This window comes from Chionomys nivalis, unplaced genomic scaffold (assembly GCF_950005125.1).
Source record: "Chionomys nivalis unplaced genomic scaffold, mChiNiv1.1 scaffold_28, whole genome shotgun sequence".
In the NCBI taxonomy this organism is placed as follows: domain Eukaryota; kingdom Metazoa; phylum Chordata; class Mammalia; order Rodentia; family Cricetidae; genus Chionomys; species Chionomys nivalis.
Window position 1 is genome coordinate 2,493,123 of NW_026646922.1, and position 12,454 is coordinate 2,505,576.

Consider the following 12,454-nt stretch of genomic DNA (forward strand, 5'->3'; position numbering starts at 1 on the left):
CCTGGTTGCCACTCCAAGTTCAAGTCTCTTGCCAACCCTTACGTGGTTCTCTTAACTAAGATATGAGTTCCCTGTTCACCTATCCAAACTTCCTATATCCCCAATCATCCCGTTTCCTCAAGATCCCATCATCCTCTCCTTCACACTTTTCTCTCCCCATTTCCCCTCACCCCCATCCCACCCCATCCCCAAGATTTTAAATTTTTGCCCGGCAATCCTGTCTATTCCCATAGCCAGGAGGATAACTATATGATTTTCCTTGGGTTTACCCACTTGTTAGCTTCTTTAGGATCACAAATTATAGACTCAGTGGCCCCTATCCATAGCTAGAAACCAATGATGAGTGAGTACATCCCATGATCTTCTTTTTGGGTCTGGGCTACCTCACTCTTGATAGTATTTTCTATTTCCATCCATTTGCATGCAAAATTTGAGAAGTCATTGTTTTTTAACGCTGAGTAATACTTTAATGTATATATATATATATATTCCACACTTTCTTCATCCATTCTTCCATTGAAGGACATCTAATTTGCTTCAAGGTTCTGGCTATTACAAATAATGCTGCTATGAACATAGTTGAACAAATGCTTTTGTCTTGAACAAATGCTTTTGTCATATGATAGGGCACCTTTTGGGTATATTGCCAAGAGTGGTATTGCTGGGTCCAGGGGTAAATTAATCCCAATTTTTCTGAGAAACCGCCACACTGATTTCCAAAGTGGTTGCAAAATTTGCAGTCCCACCAGCAATGAATGAGTGTACCCCTTTCTCCACAATCTCTCCAGCAAAGGCAATCCTTGGTGTTTTTGATTTTAGCCATTCTGACAGGTGTAAGATGATATCTCAAAGTTGTTTTGATTTGCATTTCTCTGATCGCTAAGGAGGTTGAGCATGACCTTAAGTACCTTTTGGCCATTTGAAACTCTTCTGTTGAGAATTCTCTGTTCAGTTCAGTGCCCCATTATTTAATTGGGTTAATTATCATTTTCGCTTCTAGTTTCTTGAGTTCTTTATATATTTTGGAGAACAGACCTCTGTCTGTTGCGGGGTTTGTGAAGATCTTCTCCCAGTCAGTAGGCTGCCATTTGTCTTAATGACAGTGTCCTTTGCTTTACAGAAGCTTCTCAGTTTCAGGAGGTCCCATTTATTCAGTGTGTCCTCAATGTCTGTGCTGCTGGGGTTATACATCTTGGGGATATTTCTATAAGTAGGTTAAGAATTTTATTTGTTCTTTTGAGTCACACTAGTTACGGCTGCTGACTTTTCATGACTTGTACTATTTGGAGATGTTTCCATAATTAGATTGGGAATATTATTTGTTCTTTTTGAGTCACACTAGGTGGGACTGTTATTTATGATATTTTAAGTATTTATCTCTTTTAACTATTATCAGCAAACAGTACATTATTAGGACTTGGCTTTCATTTTTGTACTACTAATAGTACCAAGAGGTGTTTAATAGACTTTTTTTCCTACATGATGCAGTGTAGATCCAGGCTGTGTGCTGAAATAAGTGTTTTGTTTACAGCTAATCACTTTGCAAGGGGAGGTCATCAGGTTTTGTGTTTGTTTTAAAAAGTAGTTTTTTAGCTTTACTTATTTTCCATTTGTAGGGCTACATGTCTGATTTGACGCAATAGTTTCTACTTCAGTATACCTGTGCTATAGCCACAACTTGTTATTTCTGTTTTCTGTAAGTTTAAGGGAAGTCAGTTGGTTAAGTGAGCTAAGGCGTGGTGGCATGACTAAGACCCTAAGCAATAGAGGTGAGGCGGCCAGATCTTGAGTTGCCCTCTATCCAGACTCATGATTATCATAAATATCACCATAGAACCTTCATCCAGCAACTAATGGCAAAAGAGGCAGAGATCCACATTGGAGCACTGGACTGAGCTTCCAAAGTCCAGTTGAAGAGTTTAAAGTTGTTTTCTTCTACTTCTTTTGGGTTAGGATTATCAAGTCTTCCTGTTGTGTGACCGCTGGGTTCTGGTGTTACCATGTTGTTTTTTAGGTTGTTGGAGGGATTCCTACTTTGGCGCCTACCCATCTAGTCCTTCAAATGAGGCCTGCAGTGTTTTTGTGTCTTGGTCCAGTCCTTGAAGTGGCTGTCTGAGTGTTTGGGAGTTTTTCTTGATATGCTTTACTGTCACTGTCTGTCTCAGAAGCTTCTGAGGTCTCTATATGCCTGCTCTCTCAGTCTTCTTTCCTGTTGTGTTCTCTTGGTGCTCTCTTAATCCCCTCAGTGTTGTAGCAAGCTCTTGGTCCCCTCAGTATTATAGCAAGCTTTCAGCTCTTAGGCAGCGTGTGGCTAGTACCTTGGGGGTTGTCCCATGGGTGGGATTGGGTTTGAGGGGATCCTAGCCACAGGAAACTCCCTGCTGGCTGGCTAGAAAAGCCGAGGGAGTTGGGGAGGGGCCTGGAGTTTTGTCCCACTGGGGAGGTCCTAGAGAGTGTGGCGTCCTGCCATGTGACTGTTCACTCACCTCTTAAGTCCCCTCAGTATTGGAGCAAGCTGTGTTTTAAAGTCCAACCCAAGTTGCAGGAGTATAGCCTTTATTATTTTTTTAAAAGATTATTTTAAAAAAGATTTATTTTATTTGTATGTGTGTCTTGAGTATGTACCAGGTGTGTGCTGGTGTCTTTTGGCATGGTGAGAAGATTTCAGATATCCTGGAACTGGAGTTACATGTCCATGAACTTACTCATGGGGCTGCTGTGATCCAAACAGAGGTCTCCTAGAAGAGCAGCAAGTACTCAGTGCAAAGCTATCTTCTCAGCCCCACCTTGAGTACATTGTTTTACAAAAAGGTAAACTGTAATCTTTACTATGTTGGTAATAAATTAAAGAACTAGGAGTTTTTTACATTTATTTCCACACACAGGGTGGGGGGAGAGAAAGAGAGACAGAGAGAGAGAGAGAGAAAGAGAGAGAGAGAGATAGCACGATACCAAGCTAATTTATAAAAGAAAGCATTTTACAGTTTCAGAGGGTTAGTGCATCACTGTGACTCTGGAGTTTCCAACATCTTGGATCTTTAGTACAAATCCAAGCTTCTTGTTCTCAGCCTGCAAGCCACATGCCATCAGGGCTGTAACATTTTTCTCTGAACTAATGAGGAAGATTTCACAACCTCTTAACTCCAGTACTTTGGGTCTAAAGTCAGGCAAGTATTGTTATACATTTTTGATGGAATATGGCTCTCTCATTGGATTCCATTTGTATAAACTTTGAACTCTTGGTGTTTTCCTTCGTTCAATAAGCTTTACTTTGTTTTTGGAGTAGATTCTCTAGGGATTTTCTTTTTACATGTTTCATGGTTATCTAGGTGGGATCTTTACCTTCATTCCATTTCTCTGTACCTCTTTCAGCGCAAACCTATGTGTAGGCATTTAATTTCCTGTTCTTCCTTTTTCTCCTCAGATTGTGCATTTGTATTTCTCTTTGCCCTGTTTGCACTTTTCTTTCTTTCTTTCTTCCTTCTTTCTTTCCTTTTTTTTGGGGGGAACAGTGTTTCTTTGTAGCTTTGGAGCCAGTAGTTGGGGTTTTAGCTCAGTGGTAGAACACTTGCTTAGCAGTTTTTCATTTTAGAGCTGCATTAAGAATGATTACTAATAACCATGAGTCAATACAGTCTTGAATGAAATCTCTGCCAATAATATTGTTCCAAAACTCTTCAATTTCACCTCAAGCAGGTTCTTAGGACAAGGGCCAAAAGCAGCCACATTGTTGGCTAAAACATTACAAGAATTGTCTTTATTCCAGTTTTTTTTCTAAATTTTTTTATAAATACTACCATTCAAAATTTGCACTTCCTCTGCTCCTCCCATTTCCCTCCTATTCTCCCACTCACTCTGCCCCTTATCCGCCAATCCTAAGAGTGCAGGGTACCCTGCCCTTTGGGAAGGCCCTCCCCCGTCCATCCAGGCCTAGGAGGTGTGCATTCAAACAGACTAGGATCCCCAAAAGCCAGTATATGCAGTAGAGACAAATCTCAGTGCCATTATCATTGGCTTCTCAGTCAGCCCCCATGCCTCCAGCTAGATTTAGCTCAGGCACACTGTCTCAGTGGGTGGACCAACCCTGCCTGGTCCTGATGTCCTTACTCATTTTCTCCCTCCTTCTGCTCTTCAACTGGATCTTAGGAGCTCAGTCTAATGCTGTGCTGTGGGTCTCTGTCTCTATCTCCATGCATCGCTGGATGAAGGTTCTATGGTGATATTCAATATAATCATCAGTGTGAGTATGGGACAAGGCCAGTTCAGGCACCCTCTCATCTACTACCCAAGGACCTAGCTGGAGGTATCCCCGTGGACACCTGAGAATCCTTCTAGAGCCAAGTTTCTTGCCAACCCTAAAATGGCTCCCTTAATTAAGATATCGTCTTCTCTGCTCCCATATCCACCTTTCCTCCATCGCAACCATCCCACTCTCCCAAGCTCTCCCTAATTCTTCCCTTCTCCCTTCTCTCTCCTGCCTCCCCTTCATCCCACCCCATCCCCACGTGCCCAACTTTTGCCCAGTGCTCTTGTCTGCTTCCAGTTTCCAGGAGGATCTATATGTTTTTCTTTGGATTCACTTTATTCCAGTTTCTAATACTGTTTCACCCTGAAACTTCTTGAACTGGGCCTCTATAATCCACATTGCTCTCAGAAGACTACTGTCTTCAAAGCTCTTGTAGCATTTTTAAGCCCCACTTAAAACATTCAACCACTTCCCTCATGCAAAGTTCCCAAGTCAACATTCCTCTAACAAGCAGCTTGACCAGTCCTGTCACAGCAATACGATGTAACAACGTTATCATAGTTACTTTTCTATTGTAAAGAGACACCATGATGAAGGCAGCTTATAAAAGAAAACATTTAATTGGGGGCTTGCTCATGGTCAGAGAGTGAGTCCATGACCATCACGTCATGGGGCATGGCAGCACACAGGCATGACACTGGAGAGTAGCTGGGAGTTTTAACCTGATTTACAAGTTGGTAGCAGAGGTGGTAGAGGGAGGGGCTGGACCTGTCTTAGGCTTCTGAAATCTCAAAGTCCACCTCCTGTGAAACACCTGTCCAACAAGGTCACATCTAATATTTCTCAAAATGGTTCCACCAACTAGGGATCAATCATTTAAATATAGGAGCTTTTATGGGACCATTCTCTTTCAAACCAACACATTAATCAAAATACCATTTTAGGACCCAAATTGCTCAATATTATATGATTAAGAAACAGCAAAGCAGATTCAGAGACTACTAGAGAAAATAAATATATATTATAAGCATTATAAACAACTTCTAAAACTTGACAGATATATCTTGCTGCCTGGACTGTAACCCAAAGTTCTTCTGTAACATCGGGAAATTTTTCTTCAGCCTACAGGCCCATAGTATCTGGCAGACTTTTCCATGAAGCAGTGAATTTGAAAGGCTGTTTTGCCTCTATTGGCAGTTTGTCAGTCACTTTCTTCTGTGTCCTGCAGAATGTCTGGAACATTTCATGAAGCAGGAACCCTGAAGGACTCAGGAGACATTTTTATGGTGTTGGTTTTCTTCTACTTTATGCAAGTTACAGGGATCAAACTCAGGTTGCCACGCCTTGGTGGCAAAAACTTTTGCCTTTTGAGCCCTCTTATATTTTCACTGGAATAAGGAAATAGACTTCCTCCCTTATTCTGAAGAACCACAGAAAAGGCCTTTTTCTTTTAATGGGGAATGAGAATGTTTTCAGTTGGAGTATGGAAGGATGTTTTTTTGCACACATTTTCTCTCTCTCTGTCTCTTCAGAAAACTGCCCTTGTTGAGGGACCAGGTGTATGCCAAGTTTGCCTATTTAGTATTGGGAGTGATAAGCCAGAGAAAATGAGGGGGTTGTCTGAGTTTCCTACTGGACTCAGGCATTGAGATCCAGTATGGTGTTTTCCAGCAGAAGTTTCTTTTCAATTCTATTTTGTTTCTAATTGCCATTTCATAAGAGTTCTCTTCAGGTACTTAATGCTCTTTGGGCTTCCCCTCCGGAAAAGTACTTTATATGTTTATTATTTGTTTATCTTAAAGTTTTCTGAGGTCTATATTTGAACTTAATATGCAGCCCAGGCTGGCACGGGACTCAGGAGCCTTTCCCCTCAGTCTCTCAAGTGCTAGGATTACAAGCATTTGCCACCAGTGTCTAGTGCTGAGCAATACTCTAGCCTGAGATGTATTTGAACAACATCAACTTTGATCCACTGGGAAGTGTACTTTGTGGTATACTTTTTCCCTCTTGGTAATTGTCTCCTTCTTGTTCATGGGTGATCTCTTGAGGCTGAGTGAAACTGGTGTGGTTGAAGACTGAGTCAGAGGAGCTGAGGGGGGATGCCCAGGAGAACTCTTCATCCAAACTGTAAATACCCATTGATGCAGAGTGACAGGGGGAGGACTTGTGTATTGTAGTGGTGAATTGCGGGCCTCTTCCCACAGCCGGCTCATTTCTGCCTGGCTAGCTCATGCCCCAAAATAATGACAGACACACTGTATTCTTTTAAACACTGCTTGGTCCATTAGCTCTAGCTGTTACTGGCTAAATCTCATATCCTGCAATGAGTCAGATTCCCATGAGCTCTGTCACTGTGATCTCACATAGATAACCTATTCAGTGCTCATGTCCAGGACATTGAGTTTTAATTTTTGTCCTAATCTGATAAAGAAAAAAGGTGAGGAGAATAGAGGAGCCTGATGTAAGGCCTCAAAATGGATCATTTGAAAAGTAAGACTGCCTGCCTCCACGTGTGCTTCCAACCTTTATTAGCAAATCCATCCTTCCATATATTAGCTATACACAACCCAAGTGTCCAGCACACTACAAACCACAGTTTGATTTCTGGAACAATTGCTGTCCCATCAATGTCTCATAACAACACAGCAAGGTATGTAAGAATGCCCCACACACCCCCTTAGAGGAATTTCAGGACCCCAAAGTGGCAGCAAGTTATCTTTATAGGAAACACAAATGTTTCTGCAGGGACAAAATGATGTACATTAAAAAACAGATTGGTGTACTCACTATGATTGTATGTGATATGACGCACACAGGATTTTGGTTCTGAATACTTGCTCCTCTGAGGTTGTGGAGAACCAGAAACTTGCTGGAGGAATTGGTGTCTGAAAGGATTAGCCTTGATGTATCAGGGCATCTTTAATTGGTCCCCAATGTTTACTGATTTCCTTACAGAGAACGAGAAGCCACCAACTCCTGCTGCCATGGCTTCTGCAACATGAACAGTGAGAACTTCCTCCACACCCGGGTTGTTTTCATCACATAAGAAGGTATAAGTCAGAAGCAATCTAACACACCAGTTTAGAATTATGATTCATAAAATGGTTATTTCTTTTAAGGGGCTCCTGCAACACACCTATTTGGAAATAGCAGCAAAATTTACCAGTATGTGACAAAAACCTATTTTAGTTTTTTGTTTTCAGTCTTTCCGGAGACAGGACCTGATCTCTAGAGTGGTTCCCAGAAAGCCTTGGGGTGACCCCAACGAGGACCTTGGGCAGGTGAGCTATGGGTGCGTGCACTGTGCCATGTCCCTAGGCACTATGGGTGTATTGTCCCATAATCAAACTGATGACTATCTTGAATATCACCAAAGAACTGTTGTACGGAAAAGGATGGAGATAAAGACAGGGACCCACATCAGAAAACTAGACTGAGCTTCCAAGCTCCAGTTGAAGAGCTGAAGGGGAGAGAATAAGAGCAAAGAACTTAGGAATACATGGGCTTGGTCCACCCACTGAGACAGTGTGTCTGAGCTAATGGGAGGTCAACAAAACCAGCTGTGCTGGGACTGACATAGCATGGGATCAAAGTGGAAGCTTTATATATAGATGCATACCTTCCCCAATCTGGATGGAGGGGGAGGGCATGGGACTCCCACAGGTCAAGGTACCCTGCCCTGTATTAGGACTGGATTTGAGTGGAGAGGATGGGTGGTTGCGTGAGTAGTTAGGGGGAGGAGGAAAGGAAGTGGAAATTTGAAATTTATTATTTATGAAGGAAGAAAAAAATCAATAGAAAATAACCAATGGAGAGATGGGATCTAAGAAAAAAAAACTTTCATGTGAGGTGTTGACTCAGACACCAAAAACTTTTTCAGAAAAATAAGATACAGGGACTGAGTTGCTTGGGCAAGAGTGTGACTTGAGTAATTGGGAAGATGAGTGGGGGCTCATTTTGGTTCCCCTGGTGGCTGTATACAGCTTTTGAGGAGCTGAATGCTGGATGTTTCTGTGGGTAAATAGGGAAGTAACAAGCTTGTGAGCGGATTTCTGACATAAGTAGAGCCTTGGTGATGTAACAAAGCCTTGGTTTGTGGTAGCAACTCTGTTCCACTCAAAGCACTAGTCTTCCATGAAGGTGGGTTTATTATCCTCACAGTGCCTGAGGAGGACAGTTGAGCTCCTGGTCTCCACAACTGTTCAACAGGTGTTTTGCACCTGAACATTTACGGAAGATGGAAACTGGAGAGCTAGGACATTTTCTTTTGGTAAATATGTTTACAAAGCAACTAAGACCTATGTAGTACAAAAACGTTTTCCTTCAACTGTCCTGCGGGTCCACCATTTCTGTTGTTACCAGCTCCTATATTTGATAGCTGTGGGGATGCTGAATGCCAGCTATTCTTCCCACTTTATCCTTGCTAACAATATCAAATTCATCAATCCACTAAAATGGCAAATCTCCTCTTTGTCCATAGGTGTATTAATAATACTAATTATTTCTCAATGGCTGCTGTTGCCCAGAATAATGAGTCTTTCAGGTTGAAGTGGGTCTCACAGTACTCACTTCCACAATGAAGACACAGAATGGCTTTATGTAATAGACCTGGGTCTGGATCAGGAGACCCAATACAGAGAGCCAGTGGACTGGAGTGCCATGACCTTGGGCAGGCTGTCTTGGAATGAGCCCCCTACCTATTAGCTTGATGTCGAAGGAGACATGTGGATATCCTTCGAAGTCTTTGTTATCTGTTCAGATTTTTCTTACTCATTTCGGGGATAGGCATACCTTCTCCTCTCATTGACTTAGTCAGTCAGAAAGTAGGTTTCTCAGCAGAGGTCATTTGCCATTGGGCAGCAGGAATGTGTCTCTGAGATTGATATACTGAGCTCTAGAGGAAAATTTGCTAATTGTCCTATTTATTTCTTAAGAGAAAATTACAGTTCGGTATGCAAACCTGTTGATCAATATCTTTGTCTCCTGCACCAAAGTTCTTCCAGAAAAGAGCCTTGACCTGACAGCCTCCCCTTGTTATCCTTGCAGGCACTCATGGTTGAGGCCACGACTTTGTTTCTGAATTAAACAGAAGGAAGATTCTTTCAACCTAGAGAGTGAGCAGCTATGAAGCCCAAGCACAGAAAGATAGACAAAAAACAGCAGACCAGGAGGTCAGTGGCCTATCTCAGTAAGTCTACAGCCATGATGAAGATGCCTCTTAGTATGAGATGCATGCCACCTTTCCAGAAGAGTAATGGGTCATCTCTCCAGAAGAAAACACTGAGTAGGCCTTTTGAGGCCCTGGAGAATATTGTCGGCCGCAGAATTTCTCACGGCTGGAAGGAAGCCAATGAACCAGTCACCCAGTGGAAAGCCATCATTCTAGATCAACTGACAACAAATCCCTCTCTCTATTTGTTGAAGTATGATGGGATAGATTGTGTCTATGGATTGGAGCTTCACAGTGATGAAAGGATTTTAAACCTTAAGTTCCTGCCTAACAACGTACCATTTCCTCAGGAGACAGACACTCATCTCTCAAACACCAGAGTTGGCAGAGCAGTGAAACATACATTTGAGGGCACAAATGGCTCTAAGGATGACTGGAAGGGGATGGTCCTAGAGGAGGTGCCAATCATGAAGACCTGTTTCTATATTACCTACAAGAAAGTTCTGGTCTTGTACATTTAACACCTCCTGGTTGACTACCTGAAGTCAACCTCCACATCATGCCAGGCTCTATGGAGCAGTGGACTGGGGTGGTCCAAGCTGAGGTGCAGACCATGAAGACCTGTTTCTACATTACCTACGAGAAAGATCCAGTTGTGTACCTTTACCACCATCTAGATGACTACATTGAAAGCAACCTCCACATTATGCCAGGATGTCATCAAATAGGGGTGAATTTGGAATTAGGCAGGGATTCCTTGGCAGGCAGAAGCATGCAGCACAACGAAAAAGATGGAACCCAAAAGATAGGTAAATTATTTACCAAGTTCCCACCAAACCTTCCGTGCATTTCATCAAGTTTTATAATGACTTCCATATCTATGTCTATGATTTGATGAAGATGTGTTAAAGTGAAATTCACAAATTTTGTGGGTCATACTTAAAACTGTGTTTGGGGAACTCTTTTTTTCAGAAATACCTCAGGTCTTCTATTAATCCTGGTATCTTTCCCAATGGAATTTTTTTTTGCTCTAAAAATAAAAATTTGTGAAGATGTTAAAATACTAATTAACCCAATTAAAAATTGGGTTACCGAACTGAACAGAGAATTCTCAACAGAAGAAGTTCAATTGGACAAAAGACACTTAAAGTCAGGCTCAACTTCTTTAACAATAAAGGGAAATGCAAATCAAGACAACTTTGAGATATCATCTTACACCTGTCAGAATGGCAAAAATAAAAAACACCAATGATAGCCTTTGCTGGAAAATTGTGGAGAAAGGGGTATACTCATCCATTTCTGTTGGGAATTCAACATTTGCGACCATTTTGAAAAGTAGTGCTTCGGTTTCTGAGGAAATTTTGGATCATCATATCCTTTGCTCCAGCAATACCACTCTTGAGAATATACCCAAGAGATGCCCTATCATAAAACAAAAGTATATGCTCAACTATGTTCATGGCAGCATTGTTTGTTATAGCCAGCACCTGGAAACAACCTAGATGCCTACCAATGGAAGAATGAATGAAGAAAGTATGGAATATATACATTTTAGAGCACTACTTAGGAGATAAAAATAAAACAATGACTTTTTGAATTTTGCATGCAAATGGATGGAAATATAAAACACTATCCTGAGTGAGTTAAGCCAGACCCAAAAAGAGGAACATGGGATGTACTCACTCATATTTGGTTTCTAGTCATAATTAAAGGACATTTATCCTATAATTAATGATCCTAGAGAAGCTAAATAAGCAGGTGAACTTAAAGAAAAACATATAGGCATCATCCTGAATATTAGCCTTCATTAGGCGATGAAATAAGACAGAGACAGAACCCACATTGGAGCACTGGACTGAAATTTCAAGGTCCAAATCAGGAGCAAAAGAGAAAAGAGCACGAGCAAGGAACTCAGGACTGCGAGGGGTGTACCCACACCCTGATGCAATGGGGATGGTCTGTCAGAATCTCAGCAACTCCAGCTTGCATGGTTCTGTAAAAGCATGGGATAAAACAGGACTCCCTGAAAATAGTGGACAATGAGGACGACTGAGAACTCAAGAACAATGGCAAAGGGTTTTTGATCGTACTTCACGTACTGGCTTTGTGGGAGTCTAGGCCATTTGGATGCTCACCTTACTAGACCTGGATGGAGGTTGGTGAATCTTGGACTTCCCAAAGGGCAGGGAACCCTGATTGATCTTAGTGCTGAGGAGAGATGTGGACTTTTTGGGGGGTAGGTGAGGGAAATGGGAGGCGGTGAGGGGAGGAGGCAGAAATCTTTAATAAATAAATAAATTTTAAAAATTGCTTTGGCTATCCTGGGTTTTTCGTTTTTCCATATAAAGTTGATTACTTTCCTCTCAAGTTATATGAAGAATTTTGATGTGATCTTAATGGGGATTGCACCGAATCTATAGATTTCTTTTGGGAGAATTGCCATTTTTACTATGTTGATCCCCCCAAACCAAGAGCAAGGGAGATCCTTCCATTTTCTGGTATACTCTTGAATTTCCTTCTTAAAAGTCTTAGAGATGTTTTCAAATACAACTTTGACTTCCTTGGTCAGAGTTACCCAAAGATATTTTATGCTATTTGTGGCTATCATGAAGGGTGATGCTTCTGTGAATTCCATCTCTGCATACTTATCGTAGTGTATAGGAGGGCAAGTGATTTTTTGTCGAGTTAATCTTGTATCCTGCCACATCACTAAAGGTCTTTATCAGTTGTTGAAGTTCTTTGGTAAAGTTTTGGGGTCACTTATGTATACTATCATATCATCAGCAAATAATGAAAGTTTAACTTCTTCCTTTCCAATTTGAATCCACTTGATCTCCTTATGTTGTCTTATTGCTATTGCTAGAACTTCATGCACTATATTGAAGAGGTAAGGAGAGAGTGGAGTCACTGTCACAAGCCTTTGCAGGGGCTACATTAACTGAGAAATTAGGGCACTCTTTTGAATATAGTGATCAGAGCTCTAAGGCTCAAGTCCCAGCCTGAGTCCTACCTCTTTGTTGGTCTACATGGTTTTCACA